General features: G+C 50.7%; 2 long non-coding RNA genes across 2 annotated transcripts; one reads left to right on the forward strand and one right to left on the reverse strand.

The window, feature by feature from the left end:
- Positions 1-228: 228 nt before the first annotated feature.
- Positions 229-10,421, reverse strand: LOC311587901. The gene is made up of 3 exons (XR_014775994.1): positions 9,495-10,421; positions 3,613-3,743; positions 229-1,521 (listed from the first exon to the last, which is right to left on the reverse strand). It is a non-coding gene; the product is annotated as an uncharacterized lncRNA (long non-coding RNA).
- On the forward strand, positions 3,983-9,485 carry LOC311587902. Its single transcript, XR_014775995.1, has 3 exons — positions 3,983-4,095; positions 4,396-4,566; positions 8,845-9,485. It is a non-coding gene; the product is annotated as an uncharacterized lncRNA (long non-coding RNA).
- Positions 10,422-26,016: the final 15,595 nt, after the last annotated feature.

Genomic DNA, 26,016 nt, shown 5'->3' on the forward strand with positions numbered 1-26,016 from the left:
GAGCTGGCATGGCAAGAACACACACCACTCCTAGCTTTTTTTTTTTTAAACATTGCTTCCCAGAATTCAGCTCAGGTCCTTACGATTAAAGTGCAAACTCTTTATCAGTGCTGGTCAGTTTTTGTTTTATGGGGTTTTGGGGGGGTGTTTTGTTTTTTGTTTGTTTTTGGTCAATGGATAAAAGCTAGGGTCATCTAGGAACCTCAATGAGACAAGTCTCCAACACTCTGGCCTATGAGCACATCTGCGGAGCATTTTCTTTATTGGTATGGGAGGGTCCAGCCCACTGTGGCCAGAGCCATCCATCCTAGGGCAGGTGGTCCCAGGTGCTATAAGAAAGCAGGCTGAGCAAGCCCTGGGAACAAGCCAGTAAGCAGCATCACTCCACAGCGTCTGCTTCCGTTCCTGCGTTCCTGTGTCAGGTGTCGGCCTTGAGTTCCCGCCCTGGCTTCCCCCAATGACAGACTATGATCTGTCAGTCAAATAAACTCTCTTCTCCTCAAGTTGCTTCCGGCCGTGGTGTTATATCACAGCAAGAGAAACCTAATTAAAACACCAACTGAGCTGTCTCCCAGGCCGCTCACCAAGTCCCTTCTAAACAGATGCTTGCCGGCATCCTCGCAGGGTCAGGTGCTCATGTTAGCGTTGGAGTACAGTGGAAGATCAGTTATAACTCTGACCCTCCAAAACCCTCAGCCCTGATGGGACCAAGTGAGGCAGAAAATCCCCGGTGCCCTTATTCTAAGTAGCCAGTGCCACGAGGACAATATCTCTCCTGGGGACTAAGGGGCTGGTGGGGAGGGGTAGTCTAGCCAGGGGCTGTGACCCAGGCTCCCCTGTCCAGCACTGAGCCTGCACTGAGGCGTGGTCCTGCTCGGAGGACGTGGCTTCTGGCGCCAGCTGTGGCACTGCAGGCTCACACAATGAAAGCTAATTCCTCGTTGTAATGACTGAAACAATTGCTGGCTTTTGACTCTTGGCATAATTACCGTGAGACCTCCGTAGAGTAATTCACCAGATAATTACACGGTAGCAGGTGGGGGGTGGGAGTCTTCTCTGGAAGGTAAGAGGTAGCATTTAATTTCGAGGGGGGATGTCTAATCCTATAATTACTCAGTAAAGTCCCGATTCTCGCCAACCGGATTCCATGGAATCAGCCTGACCTGCAGAGCCAAAGCAAGCAAAGTAGAAATATGGGGTGCAGAGGCCATGGGGGTCCTCAGAGTATCTTCTCACATGGGTCTCCCCAGAGCCCAGGGATGCATGAGGAGATAATGGCCAGACAGCATGTGGACCCTCAGTCCCTGTGCTAGAGGTCCAACTGATGGAAAGAAGAAAATAGCACGGCACAGCGCATGGTCAGTGCAAAGCTATCCGTGTGTCTCCGGCTTCTGCAGTCAGCCGCTCTTTCAAGTGACTGGCAGTGGCTTGGCCAGTGTCTCTTCCACTCCTCCAAACCAGTTGAGTTGTTCTCACAGGAGTCTGGCAGACCCATGAGGCGATGGGAACAGACTTGGGCCCCTGCAGATCAAGGTTAGGTTTAGTCACATTCTCCTGGCCAAAGCAGGTGACAGGCCAGGCCTGAGCTATGGGGGCACGGGGGGCGGGGGACGGGCGGTGGGGCCACCCCTTCACGGAAGACCGCACAACGCATGACGAAGAGGCGAGGGCGTCCAGGGGAATGAGGCATTGATTGGATCTATTTCTGCAATCAATCTAGCGTGACCTGGCTCATGGGGTTATTGCAAGATTAATGAGATGCGGCTGGTAAGTGTTGGGTAAAGCTCGGCTCTGCTTGTTATCGAGAATAAAAATGATCAAAGGAAGTCACTGGCAGAGACGGGCAGGGATCTGCTGCCCAGCATCCAGGCCTCTAGTGCTGCCTTCTGCCCACTGGGGCGTGGAGTGGACAGGGCATGGCCTGGGGTTCAGCGTGCGCTATCCACAGCAACACAGCCGAGCAGCAATGCTCCCCTCCTCCAGCCTCCATGAGCTCACAGGAAAAGGGGGCAGGGACCTTACCCCAAAGCCGGACAGCTCTGGAGTGACCGTGATGTGTGCAGAGGATGCACAGTTCTGCTCCCCGTTATAAGGAAGACAGCAAATTTTCTTCAACTTCCCAAATACTACGTTCTTTTCTCACAGCTCTTTCTTACTGAGATGCTCTTGCAAATTAGAGAAATACTTTCCATCTTACACCTCCACCCGTTACGTGGTGCGTATGTTTGTATGTTTGCATGTGTTGGGGCACACGAACACACACACACACACACACACACACACACACACACACACACACACATGTTTGGATGCATGCACACATGTGGAGGCCTAAGGCTGATGTCAGGAGTCATGGTGACGGCTCTTCCACCTTAATCACTGAGGCAGGGGCTCTCAATCAAACTCCGAGCTCATAGATACGGCTAGTCTCTCAAGCCAGTTCGCTCTGTGTATTGCCTACTGCCATCTTCCCAGGCCGGAGTTACGGGCAGCTGCCTTGTCTGGCCAGCATTGGGTTTTAAAGAGCCAAACTTCACTTCTCATGCTTGAGAGGCAAGTGCATAAACACTGAGGAATCTTCCCCCAGCTCCTTAAACTAGAAAATTCTTCATGGCGACTTTGTGTCTTCCCAGCCCACCCACCCTGCTACCCTGCAGTTGATACAACTAAAGGTTATGATTACATTCTCCTATTCCACGAGAAAATAGAGGTATGGTGACGTCCCCACCCCCTACCCCCACCCCACCCCTCATCCCCCCTCCCCCAGTCCCCCACCCTCCAACCCTAGTCCACCAGTATCAAAGCCTGGCCCTAGGCTCCGCTCCCTCACCGACATCATCTTCATCTCTCCAAATTGTGGCAAATATCAGCTCAAAAACATAGATGCACATGTGCCTCCCAAACCTTTTCCTGTTAATTTGCATGCGTGTGCTGGAAGGCGTCATTGAAGGCATGTGGTCCCACCTGCGGTTCTTCGCAAATGGTACAACCTATTTATTTGCTGTTCTTTGATTGTTGTGGTGGTGTTGGGAGGCTGAGGCAAGGTAGTGCCAGGGATTGAACCTAAGATCTCACAGTGAGCCAGGCAGAAGCCAGCTCGACCACACCGTATTCCCAGTAGGTAAGACTCATCATGCTGATTCCCAGTAGGTAAGACTCGTCATGCTGGTGAGAACGTAGAGAGAGATTGATGCTGCTCCCCAGACACTGGGTGAATTCTCCCAGGACCAGTGACTCTGGCTTCAGAGTCCCCGCTCTCAGTGTAAATGACGCTAGCTGTATTATGTCTCACGGCATGGAGGGCAAGCGGTTTCATGATTGGTTTGTCCTGCTATTTTAAGTCATGCCAGTTCCTTCTCTTAATCTATCCTTTTGCTTGTTTGTGTTTTTGGACTTTTGCCCACTTGCCACCGGAGGCATCCCATCTTTAGATTACAAGAGGCTATAAGCAGGTGGAAGGCCTGACTCTGACCCTGTCCCCCAGGCTTTAAACCAGAGAAAGGACTAGCCCTCTCCCTGCCCTGGTCTCTTTGTATGCCCGTTGGGCCCAGAGCCAGTCCAAGGAGGGTTAACTCAGAGGAGCATGCCTCTGCAGAGCACTGAGGGACCCACCTGGGTGGAGGGTGGTCAGCAGATGCTGTGCTGACCACGTCATCGAGGCCATTTCTGACTCTTGGTGCTCCTGAGCTTTGAGCAGAGGCCTCAGAGGCGGCAAGTGCAGCTCCCTGGAGAGCCAAATGCGCCTGCGAGGCAGAAGGCACAGAGGGGGGTGTTCTGGAAATCACAGTGAGTCAGTGTTTGCGAACTGGAGGCAGGGAGCAGGCAGCATGTGACGGGGCGGATGGCACAGCCTGAGTCAGGAGGGCTTGTGGGTGGCAGGCGGAGGAAAGGTCACTGATGAGGTCAGACAAGAGTGGGAGTGTCAGGGGGAGCTGCAGGGGGCGGGGCGGGGCGGGGTGGGGGTGGGGCGAGAGGCGAGCGGCTTCCGGAAGGAAAGCCAGTGGAGCAGGCTTCGGAAAGCCTGACTGGGGCACACGCCAGCACAGCGGGCTGACGACTGACCTACGGGAGGATGGTTTTCCAGAGGATGGAGAGGTGAACATTTCTGAGAGGCTCGGCCCACCGAGGTGGGCCACGACCTGTACCGGGGATGGCAAGACAAACAGCAGCCAGCCAGGGTTTCTGAAGAGGGTGGCACTGGGCAGAACAGGCATAAGCGTACCCCCATTTCTGAACCCCCTAACCCTTCTAGTTTGCCTTAGGGTCCAAGGGGCAAGAGTCTACCAGAAGTAAATGGGAGTGAAGCGAGCTCGTTAACACAGGGGCCAGGGGCCAGGGGCCAGGGCCAGCCCGTTGTCGCTGCTGCTTGTGACTCTGCTGATTTTCAATTATCAGAGAGAGAATATCCCCATCGCTCCCTGTCAATCACCCAGAGCTGTCCCAGCACACAGAAGAGCTCAAGCGAACAGGCTGCACTGAGCCGTCGCTGAGCCCAGACCCTGCAGCCACAGGTGACAGTAATCAAGGCCCAGCTCCCAGCACCCTGCCGGAACCGATGCCAACGATGTAAGACACCAGCAGGGGCTCTGGGGGGGGGGGAGTGTTCCCATGCAAGCTGTCTCTGATAAACTCGCACCCCCAAAATGGAAGCTCTTGAACTTCCATTTTGGAATCAAGTCCAAATTACTTGTTTGAAGGTCAAGAAACGAGGCAGAGGGCACACAATGCTGTGCGACCCCGGCCCTGTCCCCAACCTCTCTGAGCTCAGCCTCTTTGACATATGACAGAAATGTCCCCTGAGAGGGTCTGTACAACTGAAAGCAAGTGCCTGGGGAAAGTCTGGTGGATAGAATGTTTGGTGTACTGTGGGTTCCTGAGAGTTCAGGGCTGACTGGAACCCCACAGAGAAAGGCCTGTCTTGGAGTTAGTCCTGCCTCTACTTCCAGGCTGCCTCTAGCATCTTGCAGGAAGTCCGTCAGCCCCACCCAAAAGACTGCCCTCCCTGACCCTTAGGTCCCAAGCAGTGGCCATCCAGGATCTTATAAGGCCCATTGGTGGCTAGTGGGGAGAAATGAGCCTTTTGTGTCTGTTGGCCTTTAAGGACCCCACATGGTGTTGATCAGCCAGTTGTTTCACCTCAAACCAGAAGGACCCAGCAGGCAATGGTGACTCTGCCATGCTGTCCCATAGGAGGCCACTACTTGTCAGAGACAAAGCCTCAGGGTCCTTGGACTCCAGAGTCCAGCTGGGATAGCTTGGACCTGATGTTCACTTCAATCCCTGTCAAGCTACCCGATGGCCATGGAAACTTCTCCAGCCCTTCTGGCCTTCATTCTAACTTCTGGGTGCCAGGTGACTCTCTACCTTTTGGGTTGTTGCCATGGCAACCGAGTTCCTTAAGAAAAGGGCCTGGGCTGACAGTGAGTACTCACGGAAGGTGAAATTAAGCTGAAAGGAGTGGTTAAGACGAAGATAGCAGGGTTGGTGGCATGGGGGTGCCAGAGGTGTCCAGAGCGAACAGAGCTCCATCTACTTTTCCTCAGTGATACCCAAAAGGGTCACTGCACCACGACAGCCAAGCTGACACAGCAAAGCCAGCCATGCCAGGAAGAGAGCCAAATGTTCCAGGACCCTATGAGGCCCGACCCCCTAGCTGGGTCTACCTATGGGTACGTTCTTGTGAGCCCCAACACTTGGGTTGCCATGTACCTGACATGTCTCACCAAACTACTTCCTGCTTCCAGATGAAGAAATGGAAGGCCAAAGGGGCCTTTGACCTTGACCAGGGGGCAGTGAATAGGGTTGCCCCACAATCTGGGGGAGTGTAGTTGAACCGCTTTTGCTTCATGTTGTCCCGGGCACACTAAAGCAGGAATGACGGGGACCCTGGCTGCTCCTCAGAAACTGCCCACCCCTCCACCCCTGGCTCCCTGCTGACCTTTGTCCCATTGGCCCTTGCACAGGGGCTTTCTTTCCCGTGGCCCTCCCCTGACCTGCAGGCAGGTGAGGGGACCTCTGCCTCCTCGGGAGTCCCTGGACATGGTCACCTGGCATTGGGTCCTGGCCACAGTACCACCCACACCGAAGGGGCTGCTGGGAGTGCTTCCCTCTCCTCAGCTCCGTGTCAAATCGTACTCATTAGGAAACACAACGTGTATGCCAGGGTGACATCTTCATTCGCGCGCCCAGAGACTTCAAAGCCTTCAGGAGATCTCCTTGGTGGATTAGACATGAAAAATATGGGGAAGAGATTGAGGGAAGAAACAGCTGGCTGCTCCAGGGGTGTTAATTAAGCAGGAACCAGGGACCAAGCAGGACGGGTGGGGCAGGCACTCAGGGTCAGGCAGGCGATTCCCAGGCAAGCTGTCCAGCAGGCGAGTGGGCTGCCGGCTTCCCTGGCTGTAGTCCTAGGTCGCCAGGTGGCTGGAACCTCCCACCCTGCTAGTCAAGGACACAGGAGTAAGTCAGGCCTGGCAGAGTAGAGGAACTTGACTCCGAGAGCCCCTCGTGCCTGATGAGGACCTGTCTGGAAATACACTGCAGCCCACAAACACAGGTCAAGCCCAAGTGACGATATGCAGGCCCACAGAAGGGGACCAGGCCACTCTCAGAGGCCCCGCTCTGCTTAGCAGGTCAGAGTCATAATCAGCCCCTGGGGTCAGCCTGGCAAAGGCAGGGCCAGGAGGCTTGTATACAGCTCAGAGAGCCAAGGATACTGGGGCAGGGGGGAGGGGGCCAGGGGGGATCTCAGAGAACAGCTTCCAACACGGGACAGCAAGGGGGAATGGGGGGAGGGGGCAGTCTCTCCATAGCATGGCTATAGAGAACAGGTCAGGCAGGGAGCAGGGAATGCCAGACCTGACCAGGGACTTCCCTGTGGACTAGAACACATGGGGGGTGGAAGGGAAAGAGGAGAGGGAGGGAGGGAGGGAGGAGAGAGAGAGAGAGAGAGAGAGAGAGAGAGAGAGAGAGAGAGAAGCTGATTTCATGAGCTAGCACTCTTACCCCACCCAGGCAGCAAGGGAAAATGGAGCTATTGATTGGCTCATTTGGAGTGTCCACTTTGATTTGGAGTGTGTCACCCGGGTGACTAATTGGAAAAGCTGTGGCCTCTGGCAGGTGGAACAGAATCTGCCTCCAGTGGGATGGACGAGACTGCCCTCCTGACTATCGGCCATGCTCACACCCTGTGAAAATGCATGGTTCTCTCTCTCTCTCTCTCTCTCTCTCTCTCTCTCTCTCTCTCTCTCTCTCTCTCTCTTACACACACACACACACAGAGACTCACACACATACACATACTCTCTCACACACACATGCACACAAGCTGAGAGTCCCTAGCTCTCGGTTAACTAGAGCCAGTAAGATTCCAGAATCTCCCTCTCCTCAGTGACTGGTTCACGGAGTGGTTCCCTAAGCCAAACAGAGCTAATCAGAAGTGAGGCTGATCTCCCCTGAGATCTGGGCACCTCTGAGCCAGGTCTTTCTTTCCTTTGAGGTCACTAAGCAGAAAACATTGGCAAAAGCTCAGCAGCATCCGTAGCAGGCCTGGGTCCCTACAAAGAATTCTGTAGGGTGTGCATGAAATGGGGCTCTGAATCACCCTGTGGGTGTCAGGAGGAGCATGTGGAAGGACAAAGAAAGAAGTGACAGCCTTGGCCATCACAGAGTACTCTTGCGGCTAGAGTGCCCCAAAGCAGGCTGTGGTGACCTAGCCTCTGTCTCACAACTATTGTCACAGGGTTGGGCTCACCAGGGAAAGGTGGTGTCCTCAGCAAGGCAGTTTCTCCTGCTGCAGTGATCCTGGTAAACTGGGAAATTTCTGTTGACACCCCTCCCTCCCTGTGAGGAACAGTGCATCCTTCACCCAGAGTCTGTGCATTGTAGTCTGCATCTGTTATCTTTGTGACTCCTGTGGATGGATGGATGGGTGGGTGGATAGATGGATGGATGGATGGATGGAAAGATGGATGGATGGGTGGGTGGGTGGGTAGGTGGATGGGTAGATGGATGATGGAGTGATGGGTGGATAGAGTACGATATTGGTTATAAAAAAATTATTGGATGCTGTTGAGATCACTAAGAAGTGACTCTGGAAGCAGAATTGGTCTCTCCCCAACTTCAGGCCAAAACAAGCTTATGTCACATGTCCTCCAAGACTGCCTGTCATCCTGGGTCAGGCTGGCCCCTGTCTCTGTAACAAAGACAGAAGTTAACAAGCAGCTAAGGGTATTAAAAACACTGTCTTTGAGAATGGCTAGATGGCCAACACAATACAACTATTGTGTATCCCATAGTGTAAAAGTGCCTGTGGTGGAACCCAGCAGCTACAGGTTCAGCCATGGAGAGGACCCTCCACCAAGTATCTCTCAGTCAGGAACTGCAGCTGACTACCTTAGCTTCCCAACTGGGTCTTCTGAGCACCCTGTTAGGTGCCATTTTGCTGTCTATCTGCTGCTCTGTATCCTTTTGCTTGCTATGCAGTTGGACTCACTCATTCCCACCAAATCACAGCCACTGTGGCTCATCGCCTACGTGGCACAGAGCAAATGAGTGGAGCCCAGGGGAAGTAGAGCTACAGAACAGAGCCACGCTGATACCCAGAGTCCTGTCTGAGCCCTGGAGCCTACAGTGCCTGCTCCCTTCCCATGATGCTTCTAAAGCCAGTTTGAACTGGCTCCTCCCCAAGCAATCCCCGAGGCTGACAGATGGCTCCTGCCTTTGGCAGTGTGTATTTAGAGAGAAAACGAAACAAGGGAGATCGAGAGAACTCTACAAAAAAAAACAGGGTAGGGGCTGAAGAGAAGATGGCTCAGTGGTTAAGAACACTTACTCCTCCTACAGAAGATCGAGGCTCAGTTCTTAGCATCTACATGGCCACTTACAACCACCTGTCACTCCAGTTCCAGGAGATCTGGTACCCTCTTCTGGACTCCATGGTTACCCAACGCACATGTGATGAACATACATACATGCAGGTAAGACACTTGTACACAGAAAATAAAACAAAATAAAAATTTAAATATTAAAGAGAGAGAGGTGAGGTGTTTCCTATGACCAGTGTCTGCGGGCAGTGCCATGGACCTGGCCCCATCCCCAGAGCACACATTCCAGCACAGCCCCCAGACAGAGGCAGGACTTAGACCTCATCTTCTGTCTTCCAGACGAAGGCTCTAAGAACCCTTGACTTCCCTGCTTCCTACACCTCCGTCGCTCCTGCTCGGCCCTGCTGACTGAGCTAGGGGCTGCCTTTCTTTTGTTCGGGCCCATCGTCTTTCGTAATTAGAAAATAAATTACTTTTTCTCAAAGAAGCAGCCCTGGCACTAGCGACGTGGATAAGAGGGATAAGCGGGAGCAGGCGGCCGCAGTCTGACAGGTGCAGAACCGGGGCCCCTATCAGCTTGTCCAGGCGTTGGAATCCCACAGACAAGAGAGAGGAATGGAGGGGGGCTGGCAATAGAGGGGGCCCCGGAGCATGGGCACAGAGGCATACCTTTTGTGTTGGCAGCGCCATCCAGAGACAAGAAAACAATCCACATACATCTCTGAGGCGCTCTGGGTTCCTGCTCCACAGAATAAGGGTTTAAAAGCCTCCCTCAATCAGCACCTCTTGTACGCTCAGAACAGCCTTTGAGACCGAGGCCCTCACTGAGGCTGCCGCTCGCATTGTGTTCCTGTTGTTCACGGTCAGTGATCCTGCCCCGGCCTTTGCCCAGGCCATTCCTGTGGCCTCGAGGCATCCTGCGCATAACTCCACTCACCCAACCATTTGTCCGGCCCCTCCTCCCACTCCACTCTCTTGCTTGCCTCCTCCATCTGCTTTTTCTCTAGAACTTTCTTTGTGGAGCTCCTCACCCTCGCCACCTCAGGGAACAGCCCCTCTGCTCAGATAGACGAGGTTACTGGAGAGCCAGGGTGAAGTGGGCACCTCCAGACTGCGCAGCTCCCAGGAAAGGGGGAAAAACCTCAGAGATGGAGAGACGGGGCAGGGCAGTCACTGTGCAGCTCCCCACTCCAAACCTTCACCTCTTTGTCCAAAGCCCCAGTGGCTGTTACAAAGCAAAGAAGGGAAGGAGCCTGCATCCATGGGACACGGAGAAAGGGACAGTGGGAGAATGTGTATGCTTGTCTATGCAGGGAAAAACAGGAGCTATGTCAGCATCAGGCACGGCCCACACATTTGATGTGTGATGGTGTCCACAGATGATGTCAACACCCACGACCACTTAGAGAGTGTGAGCTGCTTCCCCCGCCCCCACAAGTGTGCTCCTCTCCTCACAAGCTGAGATTCCCAGCCCCACTGCATAGATAACACCGATGCCAACAGAACCCCACAGATGACCCGGGGTGGAGCCGAGTTCTGAACCCACAGCAGGCAGCCAAGTCCAGGCCTTAACTCATTTCTGAAAGATTGCATTAAAGATCCCATTATTATTTGGGGCATGGTGGTGCACACCTTTAATCTCAGCACTTGGGAGGCAGAGGCAGGCAGATCGCTGTGAGTTCGAGGCCAGCCTGGTCTACAAAGTGAGTCCAGGACAGCCAGGGCTACACAGAGAAACCCTGCCTCAAAAAAACAAATCCCATTATTGACCCAAATGGTCCTGCATGGGTGTGGAGTCACACTCCTGCAGTCCCAGTAGTCAGAGATGACAAGAGAATTGGTGCTCCCAGGTGACCCAGGCCAGCCTGGACTACATAGTAGGAACAAACCCCTACACGACACGGCAACAAACACATTCTTCAAATGTCAGAACTTTAGGAAATGAGGAGGTTTGACTTTATTACGGTAATTTTAATTCTTTGATACTTATTTGTGAAATAATAAGCAAACAAAAACAAGTGCTGTATGTACAGACAGGATCACCAGGTAACATCTGCCATTGTGCCCACCAGGCAAGAGCATCCCATTTGGACAAGCTCCGCCAGGCATCTTTACCAGTCCCTCCTGCGGTCAGCTTCAGAGAAAATGTCAAAAGCAAATGGCTGGAATAGCTCTTTGATAGACCACAATCTTAACCACAATATGATAAAGCTGGGTGCAAGCAGTTTGTAAAAACAGGAAGTCGGGCTGGGGGGGGGGGGAAGCTCAATGGCTAAAAAGCCTAGCTCCTCAGTACCCACAGAAATGCTGTGTGGGTGTGGCCTGTAATCCCTCAACTCAGGAGGCAGAGAAGGGATCTCCAAAGCAGGCTGGTTAGCTACACTAGCTAAATCAATAAGCTCTGGGTTCAAGTGAGAGACCTTGCCTCAAATCACAAGCTAGAGGCTGCAAGATGGCTCAGCAAGTAAAGGCACCTGCTGCCAAGCCTTCTGACCTGAGTTCAATCCCTGGGATACACATGGTGAAATGAGAGATCTGACGCGGATGAGTTGCCTTCTGTCCTACATCTGTATGCTTTAGCACATGTGCATGTACACAGAGAGAGAGACAGATACAGAGACAGAGAGAGACAGAGACAGAGACAGAGAGAGATAGTCAGACAGAGAGAAAGAGACATAGATAGATAGATAGATAGATAGATAGATAGATAGATAGATAGATAGATAGAAAGAATAAGCTGAAGAACAGTCAAGGACAACACCTGACTTTGACCTCAGGAATGTGCACACATGTGTACATACATGTACCACACACATGCATACACACATGCACACACATGCCCCCCAAAAAAAGCAGAAAGAAAAATAGGATGTTTTAAAATGACTCTTCCAAATACCACATAGGTCAAGGAGGAAATAAAACAGAATAGAGTTCCCAGCCAACAAGCAGGGTAGAAACACACACACACACACACACACACACACACACACACACACACACACACCAAGCCTGTGCTGCCCTAAGGACCTCTTCCCCATAACTCCAGAAATTCCATCTCTGGCTCTTTTACACTCATACAAAAGGGACAGATGAGACTTCCAACCTCAGATCATTAAGAAAAGAACAAGCCATGGAAAGAAGAAGAGAGGCAATCACAGAGATAAAAGCAAATAAATAAATTAAAGAACTTAAAAGCAGTAGAAATAATAAATAAATGCCAGACCCGGTTCTTTGAAACTAACAAAATAGAAAAAGTTTTGCAAGGCTAATGAAGACACTACAAATTCGGAGGTCTTTCACTCCCGTTCAACACTTTTCCAAGTGGATGGACTAGTATAACAAGAAAGTCTCTCCCATGGTGGCAGGGAGGGGCGACACATGCCACACAAAACCCTTGTCCCTTTTAGTAGCCTCTGGGGACAGGGGTGTCAAGTTCTGCAGACCTGGCTCAGGAAGTCAGGCCTCTGCCCCTCTGGGTGCTCTTCCCCTAGAAGGTGGAGCCCACCCCGTCTGGAGGCTTTGAGCAGGTGGCACAGGGTCCTGATGGCTGCCAGAGCCACTTCACAGATACAAGTTCTGGGCTGGGCCTGATGTGCCTGGCTGTTCTCGCTCCTAGACATCGTGTCTGCCCAGCCTCCTTCTCTTCTGTCCTGAATGTTCATTTCTGATGATCAATCTTAGTCCTTTCCCAAAATATTTTATTAGCATATATTAATTATACAGAATAATATGTCCCATTCTAACATGTCCAGACCTAATGTGCCTCAAATATATACACCTCCACCCAATAAGATCTTCTTGTCCCCTTCTTCCTCCCACTGGTCCCCTTCTTCCCAATAAGCCCTCCGTCTTCCTGTGTGTGTGTATGTGTGTGTGTGTGAGTGTGTGTGTGAGTGTGTGTGTCTGTGTATATAAGTGTTTGTGTGTGTGTCTGTGTATATGAGTGAGTGACTATGTGTATGTGGGTGTGTCTGTGTGAGTGACTGTGTGTGTGTGTGAGTGTGTGTGTCTGTGTGTATAAGTGTTCGTGTGTGTGTGTGTGTGTGTGTCTGTGTATATAAGTGAGTGACTATGTGTATGTGGGTGTGTCTGTGTGAGTGACTGTGTGTGTATGTGTGTGTCTGTATATGAGTGAGTGACTATGCGTTCGAATGAGTATGTCTGTGTGCGTGATGGTGTGTGTGAGTGTGTCTATGTGTGTGTGTGTGTGTGTGTGTGTGCATGTGTGTGCCCTGTTGAGTTTTGCCTTGGTCACTTACAGGAACACCTGGAAGTTGCATTTACAGAAGCAAGGGCATTTTAGCAGCTGCTACATCACTAAAGAAAATGTCTCTCCCTCTCCATCAACCATTAGCTGCACATAAATTCCTCAGAAGATGTTGAACTTCACAGGCCCCTCCTCACTCCACGACAGGCTATTGACAGGTCCAGGTCTGTTTCCGTAACCATAGCTACTGCGGCTCAATGGTGCAAAGGCCACGTCAGGCTGGAAGGTCAGTGTGCCACCACGGCACTTCCCTAACGTCCTCAGGTTCTCACGCTGTTTCTGCCCCTTCTTCCACAATGTTCCCTAAACCTTGCAGGAGGTGTTATGATGTCACATCCACTGCTGAGCATGCAGCTGTCACTTCCTCTCAGCACTCACCAGTTGGGAATCTTTTCAGGTGCTGGTGCCTCTTGGAAAAAGACTCTTCTCTGTCCAAAGCTGACAGTGCACTAGTCTAAGGGCACAAGCATACGTATGTAGAAGGCAGTTTGACAGGGCACACCACATTGATTTAGCAAAACAGCTGCATAGGTCCACACTAGGACCTATGACCTCCCTAGTCATGGACTTTTGACTTTACTTACAGTACCAGACCTGAGTTCCAGCCTGTGGAACAGGCCTTAATTCCAATCAGAAAGCAAATGGTTGCTCCGGTAACACACCTACCACTATTGCATCTTGCCTGGCTGGTCTGTACTGGTGTGCAGAGTTCGGAGCAAGACGGCTGGTGACAATTCTCCCCCACTAGCCTACATAGCACCTTCTGGCTAGGAAGTCTAAGAGGTCTAGCCAGCAGGAAGGGAGCTTCCCGGCCAGTTCCAGCTTCATTTCTTTATCAACCGAGGTGTCTGGTACTACAGTGCAAAGGTCTTCTCCCTGACACTCAACCAGGAAGCATGTGGCATTTCCTCCTGGTATGAGCCATTCTGCAGCCACTGTGACTGCAGGCATGGCATGCCCATGCCACCGGAAAGCAGGCTGGGTGCAGCTCAGATACATTGCTTGTCCAGCTCGGCATACATGGGGTCCTGGACTCCACCCTCAGGAAGGCGGAAAGGTAAAGGGGGGGGGGGACTTCATATGAGACTTCATGGATTTATCCAGAAAGTGAGCTTTCTGCCTGTCCCAGGAAAGCCTGTTATTGGTCAGAAGCAGATCAAGTGACCACTTTACCTGCAAGGAAGCCAGGACATATGACCTGGCCACTGAAGCCGTTGATGGAAGTGGGAAAACAGGAGATGGACCTAGTGCCAGATGTAGCCACAGATGGAAACTGTGGCCATCTCAGTCAGGAAAGGCAGCAGCTAGAGAGAGAAGAGGTTCAAAAGAGGAGACAGAGGGGCAGAGGTCTGCAAGCACAGGCAGGTGACCACCCTGCAGTGGCATGACCCTGACCACACACAGCCTGGCCCTGCCCACTACAGGCAGGGGTTGCCTGTCCGTCTTTTCTGTTACAAACAGCAGACTCCCTCTCAGACCCATCTGCACCCTGAGGGAGGAGGAAGGGTTGTATCCACAACTGAAGCGCCATTGATGTCAGGCCTGGCTGCAGCCAGGATGCAGGGTAACCCCAGCTCCGGCTGTCTCCACGTGTGGGTTCCAATCTCACCTTAGTGAGTTCCAATCTCACCATGCTCCATTTCCTAGTAGAGCAGGACCACCAGGAACCAGCAGCTCTGCGTTTGCTCCAGCATGCCTCGTTTCCTCTGCTTGACAAATATCCCCTCTCCTGACCCCGCCCCCCTCCCCACTCTCAGAGGCCCGTCCAGGCCAGTCATAGAGAAAAGAAAATGTTTTGCAGTCTGTAGTGTAAGCAAATCTGTGACCTGGCTTCAGTGGCTGGCTTCTCTAGCCACGCGCCAGCCATTCTGCAGCCAGAAATCTGGAGTCTAGAAAGAATGTGTGAGACCATCCCCACGGGACCCAAGAGGGCAGGCTGCAAGTACGCACTGAAGTGATGAGGTCACAAGGAGCAGGTGTGTGGTCCTCCTCTGTATATTGAGATGATACCACCTTCTGGTTGGAATTAGTGTGTCCCGCTCCTCCTGTTCTCAGCCTGAGGAGCCTCACTGGGTTTTTTTGTTTTGTTTTGTTTTTGTTTTTGTTTTTGTTTTCTCCTGGCACAAAAAAACAATCTATCCAGGGGACTGACAGGCCCAAGGATCAGATGACAGAAGGCTATGGCAGAGCTCAGGAAAGGGGGCCAGTTGGCCACTGAAGGAGGAAGAGAATATTCAGGAAGTCACAGAGCACGGCACCATGCCCAGAGACCATGGCATGTTCAGGGTAAAGTGAGCCTCTGTGGGGACCTGAAAGCAGGAGCTGAGGCTGGCAAGAGAAGGCTTGGGCAGAAGAGGCAGCATGCCCCTCTGAGGCTAGCTTCGGCCTCGGGGCTGTTTTCCAAAACTGCCTCTGAGCTATAGTGAGAGACGGTGTCTGGAGATGGGACTGAGTGAGCAGAGCGCTTCCTCAGCACATGCAGAGCCCTGGATTCAAGCCCTTAGCTCTCCTTAAACAGAGCGTGGTGTGTACCTATATTTACAGCACTCAGTAGAGGCAGAGGCAGGAGGAGCGGAAGTTCAAGGCCATCCTCAGCTACACAGTGAATCTGAGGCATCCTGGGACATGAAGACCCTGTTCAAAAGTTTTAAGTTAAAATGTAGGAAGCCCTCCCCTGCCCCTGTGACTGGAGAAGGGTAGGTAGAGAGATGGCTGCGTGTGGACATCTGCAACCAAGGCTGTGGATGTAGTCCAGGTGGGAAATGGCTGCTGTATGAGCTCAGCTGGACTGAGGGTGGCAGGTGACACGTAACTGTCTGGACGACTACAAAGACCCTCCCAGTGATGTCGGTAGGAGAAGGCGGTCTTTCAAAGGCGGTGAAAGAGAACCCAGAAAGATTCACAAATCCCTTGTCAGTCTCCCAGGCCAAGCGGGTCAGCTACCATCCTGACCTACCCACCCCAACTTACGGTCCTGCCAAGGCCTCTGCCACAGTGCCGGCCAGCCACGAGGTGGCAGGCTGAGGGCTCTGACACCCTTGGCCCCTCTGGCAGCATCTCCAGCCCATGTTTGTCTCTGAAGCACCCTGAGAAACCCTGTCTCCCGGCAAGGGCAGCCTCAGTACCGCTCTGGCTTCTGAGCGCTGCTCCTGGCTCACTCCACAGTCTTCAGAGAAGAGTACTGCATGGACCTTGGAGAGCTTCTTGTCCCCAACGCCTCAGCCACTTAAGCCACAAGCCCAGTGCTATGGCTGAGGAGTGATGAGGCCCTTCTGAGGGGAGCTCAGAAACGGGGAGAGACAACTCTTCACTGAGACGGCTGTGGTGGAGTTGGCCACCATCAAGGTAAGTGGAGGATGATACGGGAGCTCCGAGGGCCGGGCCAGGAAAGCCACAAGGAACTGAGGATAATACCCAAGTCTGGTGAGAGATATTAATGGCAGAGTATCTAAATTCCAACTGAACCTCACATTCCAGCTTATGGTCTTGGACAAGCAGCTGTCTTACCCCATGGTTTGCTTGCTTGTTGGTTGCTTGGTTTTATAGTTTTGAGACAGGGTCTTAACTAGGTAGCCCTGGTTGGTCTAGAACTTGCTATGTAATAAACTTCGCTAACCTGAAACTTACAGATGCAGCTGCCTCTCCTTCCCAAATGCTAGGATTAAAGGAGTGAACTCCACCCCCATCTCCACCCTCTTTTTCAGATAAGGAAACTCAGATGATTTGTCTGAGCTCTACCCAGGCTGAGCAGAGCTTGGAGACACAGAGCTAGGTACAGATAGCGCCAAAGTCCACCATAGCAGAAAGTAGCAAAAGTCAAAGGCCATCCATCCTCCACCCCGTCCAAGGCCCTGTTCTGCCACTCCTTGCTCTTGGCTATGTCCCACCAAAGACTACGGCCCCTGGGGTGATAAGGTCAGAGAAAGGCATGCCCTGGACCCAGGGGGAGAATTACAGATTATCCTGCTGGATTTGCATAAGCCTGTCTGCTTAGCTGAGGGAATTTAGACAAGGTTCTTAACGGCTCTGCACCTCGGTTTCCTCACCAATAAAATGAGAAGGGTGAAGGGCCCCATCGCCAACAATTCTTGGAGATATAAATGGGCCAGTGTATGTGGCATGCTCTAGAAAGCACATGGGCATTGCAGGTGCAAGATAAGAAGCATTCATGATTCTGAAAAGGATAGAAACTGCAAGAGAGGCGTGACAGCCGCCGGCCCCATCAGTCCTCAGCGCCATAGCCCCCTGCTGGCCCTTCAGCTGAGCCACGGCTGGCCTCACGCCCACTGAGTGTGTAAGAAGACAGAAGACAGGCTCCGGTTTTCCCTAACAGCTAGAAGAGTCCACCCTGGCCCAGAGCCAGACAGAACTGCTCTCCGCCTCGGTATTCCCACAGTGCAGTGGAGAGCAGAGGACTGGCATGTGGTACCGGCCTGTGGGCTGCTCCAAGATGTCACTCTGTCCTCCCAGCACCCCAGAACTGTCTCCTTTATTCTCAGCCCCAGGAAGCCTGTGAGTGGTCTCCAAGGCAACAGGGCATCAGAACAGCAGAAAGCATGTTGAGGATGCTCGGAGTAGCTGCAGGGTGGGAGGAAGCCCACAGATTGATACCTACCCCATAAGGCAAATGAGGGTCTGCCTGCATCCACTGGCCCCACCTGCAGCCCAGGCACTCACCAGGCACTCACCCTGACAGCTTCCATCTTCTGGGAGCTTGAGACATTCAAGTCAGGTTGCTGATGGTCAAACCAAGGCACAGAGCAAAGTAGCTTCAGCCAAGATTGTTCAGCTCTCTCTCCCGGTCCCTGCCCTTCATCCGGTGCTGGTCAGAACAGCCAATGGGGAGGCAGCAGAAGGCTGGGTTGAGTTCATAGGGTTTTCAAACCTGCAGATTCCCAAGTGGAAAGCTGAGCACAGGCCCAGGGAAACCCTGGCATGCAAGCCCCAGTTCCCCTCCCAAGCTCACAGCAGATAGTGCTGATAAGCAAAACCACCTCAGGCCATGGACAAATGGCACACAGGAGAAAGCACGAGAGCCTAGAGGTGGCAACTGTAGTAGCTAGCATGGCCCTCAGGCTCTTGCATGCCACACGGGCCAACTCCTTAACCCTCCACCCTAGACTAATTGTGTCCCCTCCAAATTTCACATTGACACCGTACCCTCACCCTACAGTGTATTTGGAGATAAAAAAAAAAACCTATCAGGAATAAATTTCAGTTAAATGAAGCCATGAACTTGAGTAGGGCTCTGATCCAACAAAATTAATATCTCCATAGAGAGCACCCCCCTCTTCAAGTATGCCCAAAGAGGAGATCACACAACACACGGCAAGAAGTTAGGAAGCCTGGGCTGTGCTGTCCTGACCTCAAACTCATGGCCTATGGAGCAGAGAGAAAAAAAGTCCATCTAAGGTGTTAATCTGTGGCAGCGAGTCCCAGCTATGACTCCCTCCCACAACAACTCTGCTTGACTCTCCAGTTTAGAGATGAGGACACAAGCCCAGGCACATGATGCCTGTGAGTACAGCTGTCAGGGCAGAGCGAGGACAGTCCAGGCCGTCCCTCCACCGCCGACACTGCATGTTACTGGACTGTGCTCCCTGCATGGCTAAGTCTGCACTGCTGTTCACACCAGGCCTGCTCACACCAGACTTGGCTTTTTTGGAGTCTGACAGCGATGTCCTTTAGATACTGCTGCTACTGAACAACATTACAAAAAAACTCACTGTACTGGACAGGCCCCGTTAGCTTTGCACATGGAGTCTTTGTGGACCACTCCCACTGAGTCAGTCCCATTTGAAGCCAGCCTCCTGCGCGGTAGCAGACAGACAGACGGGGTGTGAAGCCATAGCCGGCTGAGGCCGGGCAATGGCTGGGCTGGATGCATCAAATGCTCTTGTCCACAGCCCAGCTGGACTTCTCTAGTGGCTCAGAGACGCCCCCAGTAGGAGTGTCCCCACAGAAAGGCAGCAGCTGCCTGGCTGCTGTCGTACATCACAGCATTTCAGTTGCCAAAGCCCACGCGGCGAAAGACCCAGGTGCACTTGGATTCAAGGGAGGAGAGGGCACTGGCCAGTTTTCCTCCTCTTTGTGGCAAACACCCGGCAGAAGCAACCTGGGGGAAAAGGAAGGTTTCCACGAGCTCCCGCGTGGGGCACGCCTTCCTTGTCAACGTTCATGGTGGCCGGAGCATCTCTGACTCAAACAGTACCAGGAAGTTGAACCAGACCTCTCAGAGGCAAGAGTGTCGCAGTCACGGGTCAGAGGGCCCCATAGGAAAGGTGTGTGATTAAGAGCATCTTGGGACTTAGGAGGCAGAGACAGGCAGATCTCTGTGAGTTCGAGGCCAGCCTGATCTACTACAAAGTGAGTCCAGGACAGCCAGGGCTACACAGAAAAACCCTGTCTCAAAAAAATAAATAAATAAATAAAAATAAAAAAAAGCATCTTGGGAAAGGACAGGCCACACACTGTGCTAAAACCGTATCTGACCTGCTAACAGAAATGACAAAGACATTTCACCATGACTTGTTTCTGGGCTTGTCTCCCCATTAATCACCTGTCTGTTGTCATTAAGCTGTCGGTGCCTGAGTTACTGGCAATAAAGACCTGATGTGTGAGCACATCTCACAAGGTGGTTTGGGTGGGGCTCTCAGGTCTCCACGGGGATGGAGGAGGAGAGGGATGACATGGATGATGGAGGGGGCAGAGCTAGAACCTTTCCACCAGCTGCCAGGGGGACCCCAAGGAGTTTCTCAAAGACCCAGGACCAGTGTCGGCCAGAACAACTGAATCAGAAGGTTTGGGCATTGAAATATAAATGGCTGGGGCTCTCAGGAGATGTCCCCAAGTCCCCTGAGACATCAGGGCTACAGCTGGCCTGAGTAACTGCACCTACTTCACCTGGGGGGGGGGAACCCTCTGCATCCTCCAAGATGCCACTGAGACGAGGTGTTATGGTTTGACTCATAAATGCCCACCCCCGCCCCCAGGCCAGCATGTTAAAGGCTTAGTCTCCAGCTTCTATGAGGAGTTAGTAGGAGATCCATGGGAGGAATCAGGTGACTGGGTGTGTCCTTGAAGGCCATACTGGGAGCCCAGTCATTTCCTGCCTCTCTTAGCTTCTTGGCCACCATGAGATGACCAGTGCTGTGCCATCACATGCTCCCAGCGTGATGTTAGTGAACTTGGATCGAAACCTCTAAAACCGTGAACCAAATAAACCTTTCCTCCTCCCCCTCCCTCAAGACAGGGTTCCTCCATGTAGCCCTGGCTGTCCTGGACTTACTTTGTAGACCAGGCTGGCTTCGAACTCACAGAGACCCGCCTGCCTCTGCCTCTGCCTCCTCAAGTGCTGGGATTAAAGGCCTGAACCACCACACCCAGCTCCACCTCACCTCCTTTTAAGTTGACTTTTCCAGGAGTTTTGTCACAGCCATAGAAAGCTAACTAACACACAGGGCATGTACTGGGTGAAACAAAGGCCATTGAAAGTCTGCACAGGTGACAGAGCCCATTATATCACCTCCAGCTGAGCAGTGACTCATCGGGGCCTGACGCTGCCATTGCCACCGCAAGACATCTCGCGCCTGGTGCTATCGATTCGCTTTCTCTGGAGGTGGCGCTGAGGGAGACGGCCTCCCACAGCCCACCATAGGAGGAATGTATTTCTACACATTGAAAAGACGTCTCCTGCACTCAGCACCAGACAAGATCAAACCAGCTCTTTTGCTGAGCTAGAACAGAAAAGCCCAAGGACAAGGTTGTTCAAATATGCTTAAAGGTACCAAGGAGCCCACCAGAGAGTGGACGCTCACTAAAATGTGGTTCCCAGGGTGCTGGGAATGAAGCAAACAGTAAAGAGGCCGGCGTGGGCTGCGTCTCCCTGGTGGTGTTCACAGTTCCATCAGAAGCCACCAAAAAGGGCCCAGACTTGGTCATACACACCTGTAATTCCAACACTCAGAAGCTGAGACAGGAGGATTGCCATGAGTTCTAGTCCAGTCTGGGCTACATAGTGCATTCCAGGATAGCCTGAGCTACAGAGCTAGACCTTGTCTCAAAAACAACAGAATTCAGGCTGGAAAAAATGGCTCAGAGGTTAAAGGCACTTTTACTGCTCCTCCAGAGGTCCTGAGTTCAATTCCCAGAAACCACATCTATAATGTGAACTGATGCCCTCTTCTGGCCTGCAGGCGTACATGCAGTCAGAGAACTGTATACATAATAAAAAATAAATAAATCTTTAAAAAACAACAACAACAACAACAAAATTCATGTATGTGCCCAACAAAAGAGCCAGCCCGCAGTTCTCAGTCCATGAAAGCAAGTACTTAGGGGTCAGGCAGGCATTTTATATTTTGAAAGGAAATGACACAATTAGCTTGAAAGAGTTTATACTCAAGCTTTAAATGGCAATGCTCACTTAGATGCCGTCGTGCCTTTGCAAAGCCGGGGTGGTGGAGATTGCTGTGGTTATTGTGTGAAAATCAATACAAACAAGAAAGGAAAACAGCCACGTCCAGCCTGATCACAAGGCTTGACAGGCTGTGTGGTGTCTGAGGCGATTAAGTTGTTACGGCATAAATACTTACTTTAAAAATAAAAAAGCCACTGGTAATGGTCCTAAGAGAAAACATCAAACAAAGGGACGTCTGCCCATGAAAGCTTAGAAGATGTGTAGGAGTGTGGTACACAGTGGCTCTTTCTACCTCTATCCCAGCCGTTGATGCACACTCCAGACTCGATGGCTGCATCCCAGGCACAGGGCCCCCTGACAGCCCAGGTCATGGGGCAAGCTTTTCTTCTCAAGGAAGCAGACTTCAGAATTTCCCATCCTGTCCCTAGATTTTCACTGTTGGGGCCAAGCTCAAGATAAGGGCAGCCAGGAAGTAGAAATTACCCTTCTCAGGGCCCGGAGAGATGGCTCAGCGGTTAAGAGCACTGATTGCTCTTCCAGAGGTCCTGAGTTCAATTCCTGGCAACCACATGGTGGCTCACAACCATCTATAATGTGATCTGATGCATACTGTATACATAATAAATAAATCTTTTTTAAAAAAAAAAGAAATTACCCATCTCCAGAAAGTCACAAAAACTAAAAAAAAAAAAAAAACCCAACAACAACAACAACAAAACAAAAACCATCAAATGGCAGCAATAAGCCCCTTGGGAATGTGGGGACCAGAGCCCAGAGTTCCGAGAATATATTATCTAAAATTTAAAATTTTTCAGTATAAAAAGTATAATGTTTGTAAAGAAGCACAGTCCACATGGCTTTTTAAATCAAGTAATGCACACTGTGAGAGCAAGCAAAAGCTGGAATTAACAGAAAAAGACATTAAAGCAACCATCTCTACACTCACAGAACTGAAGGACGTGTTCCTAAGGAAGTGCAGAAAGATGTGGCGAGAACAGCGTATCAGACAGAGAATATCAATAAAGAAATATGAGACACTGTTTGGATTGGGTCTCATTATACAGTCCTAGCTTAGTGTCAAACTTGTGATCCTCCTGCCTCAACTAAGATTACAGGTGTGTAGCGTGCCCATTGAACAGTGATTTGCCCGCATATTTAAGCACTCTCTCCTGGATAAAGGAAGGGAGGCTCAGAAAAACTGAGGAAATAAAACTTACAAGGCCCAGGAAACTCCTGAAGCTTAGCACTTAGGAGGTAGAGGTGAGACGATCAGGAGAGCAAGGCTAGCCTGGGCTACTCATGGCTTTGTCTCAGAACACCAGAGAGAGCCCCGTTACAGACCCTGACCCCAGTAAAAACTTGGGACACTACGAATACATCTCTGTGCCTACAAATCTGAAAATTTCTATGAAAAGAAAGGACAACTTACCGTATCTGGCACAAGAAGAAATATAGACTAGTAAAGGTTTCATAACTTTCAAAGAAACTATTACAGAAACTAAAATCATAATTTAACATCTTTTCACAAAGGAAACTCAAGATTCGGGTGGCTTCACCAGCAAATTAGAAATTTGACTTAGAGAAGAGAAAGAGAAGGGACGCTTCACAAATTGCTTTATGAGGCCAGACTATCCTTGATACCGAAATCCAATAAAGACATTAGGAGAAAGGAAATATCACTTGAAAAAAAAATAATGGAAAAATTCCGAATTAAATATTACCCAATTGAATCCAATAAATTTAATCCAAGTGAATATGATCTGATCGTGCTGATTCAGACTTCTTCCAAAAAATAAGGGTTGTCTCTGCATCTGGAAGCCGCTGCACTAACAGGGTGGGGTAGAAAGCAGAGTCCCTCCCCTGACGCAAAATGTTCAGTTTAATACACCTCTAGGGAGTGTTTTCTGGTGTGTGGGGGGGGTATGTGTGTATGTATGCATGGCAGGAAGGAGTGGATGAGCACGTAGGTGGAGGCCAGAGGTGAATCTGAGGTGTCTTCCTCGATGACTCTCCACCGTTTCTTTGTAGGCAGGGACTCTCCCCACACTGCCAGCTCGTGGAGTCATCTGTACTAGCCAGCTAGCATAGCCACGCCCAGCCACCTCCTCAGCACTGGGACTATAGGTGTGTCTCACCATACCTGGCATTTTCATGGATGCTAGTGATCTGAAGGTCAGTCCTCGGGCATGCACTGCAAGTACTTAGCAGCTGTGACACGTCGTCCCCATACCTTCCCAAACATATTTTTGCAATTTGTGGTGCTTGTCTTAAGCATTGGTCTCCTCCCTCAAGTCCCAGGCATGATCCTATGTATTCCAGGCCGATCTCAATTTACTTCATAGCTGAAAACGACCTTGAAGCTTCAATCTTCCTGCTTCTGCATCCCTAGTGCTAAGGTTACAGGTGTGGACATCACGACCTTAATATGCAGCACCACAGCCTGAACCCAGGGGTGTTTCATCACACTGGACAAGCACTCAACAAATGAACCACAGCTCCAGACCCATTAGGGTTTTTGCATCTTATTTTAAACTTTCCCCAGCCTTGCTATCACATGCTCCTTTACATTAGGGTGTATTGTTTTGTCTTTCACATTTAGATCTTGATTCCCCCTGGGACTGAAATTTTTGTGTATAGAATAAGACCGGATTGGTTTGGGGTTTTTGTTTGTTTGTTTGTTTGTTTGTTTGTTTGTTTGTTTTTTTGAGAGGGTCTTAGTATGCTGACCTGGACCAGCAGGTCTTTCTTTAGTGACAAAGTGCTAAGGGGGAAGACTAGGGATGAGAAAATAGGAAAGTCAGAGCCAGGAGGTCTTACACAAATTGATGACTTATGCCAAGCAAGTTTATTAAGAAATATAGAATCTTTATATACAGTTTTTAGAGAAGAAATGGGGCAAAGTCACCAGAAAACTATCTACAATGGGATGAAGTCAGCAAGAAACTAGTCAAGCCATGTTGCACAAGGAGAGCAGAGGACAGCTCATGTGTGTCAGAGACCAGCACACAGTGGCTTTGGGACAACAACACCAATCTTCGGAGGGAAAATCTAAGTTCCTGGAACCAAAACTTCAACTCCTTCTAGGCTCTGGCCCCAGTCCCAGACCTGATCTTGGGAAGTCTGGCCCCGAGTAAGGATCCAGAACTGGGTCCCTTTTGTGATTTCTGAGAAGGCTTTGAATCGGCCTGGTCCTGGATACGATGAAATCCTGGCTGACCTGGAACTTGCCATGTAGACCAGATTAGCCTTGAACTCATAGAGATCCACTTGCTTCTGCATCCAAAGTGCTAGGATCAAAGGTGTGTGCCACCATGCCCAGGTCTGTTTAGAATTTTCTCTTTTATTCCTACGTCTTTGACATTTATTTAAGACAGCATAATTAGACTTTCGAACATTTTTTGTCTTGTATTTATTTGCTTTGCTGTTCAGATGTTCAAAGGCATTTTGTCTGCTGACTTGGGACTCATTTGAATGATCTGTCTCATCGTTCTCCTGACTTGATCAGCCATTAAAAATCAACCCACAGATAATCCCAGCTTGAATGGCGCTCCATTCTTTACATCTTTCATTTCTTTTTCTTGCCATAACATGCAGGCCAGGAACCTCTCATTAAAGGCCAAGTAAAGGTGACAACCATGAGTAAGCCAGAGGTCAGCAAGCCGGCTCACACATAAGCCAGGCAGCCTAGCCAAACTGGCGACGTCCGTGTCACTACACCCACCACACACCAGAGACATATGAAAAGAAAGAACCTTTAATTATATACGGAGCTCACACTTCCGGTAGGCAATGCATATATGTGGAATTTTAAAATAATTTCCTTTTAAGAAAAGTTAAACTAGTCCTGGAGAAAGGGCTCAGTGGTTCAGAGCGTGTGCTGCTCTTCCAGGGGACCCAGGCTCAGTTCCCAGCATCCACGTCAGGTACTGCTTATATTACCTGTAGCTCAAGTTCTGGGAGATCCAACGGCCTCCGTGGACACACGCCGAAACCCAGACACAGACGCATCATAATACATAACTTAAAATAAAAAGAAAGAAAACTATACATCAAAAGCAATAAGTAGAGCATGGCATGGGGGGAAAAGATATCAGTAACATATACAACAGGCGCTGTTGTTAATAGCATAGGATTGTATATAACAGATGCTAACATTAATAACTACACAGTAACGTATATGGCAGATCAAAGGCTCATGTCTAGAGAACGCACAGAACTCCACTAGAAAAAAAGACTAGAAGTTGCAAGAGTTGAGCAGGAACGCTCCAGATGTCAGCCAGCAAGTGCGGGAGACATTGTGAGGTCCCTTCAGTAACTGTGGACATTCAAGGACAAGCTACAGGGAAGCATCTTTACACACCCGTGACAAGGGGGACAAAACCAAAATATGGGACAGGAGTAGGTGTCAGCAACAATGTGGAAAAGCTGCAATGACTGTTTGGGGGCTCTGTCTCTCATCACTGAAGAAAGCTGTGGCGCAAGTCCACTTCAGCTCTGTTCCTCAT

The sequence above is a fragment of the Acomys minous genome, assembly GCF_964271855.1.
Source record: "Acomys minous genome assembly, chromosome: 17".
Classification (NCBI taxonomy): domain Eukaryota; kingdom Metazoa; phylum Chordata; class Mammalia; order Rodentia; family Muridae; genus Acomys; species Acomys minous.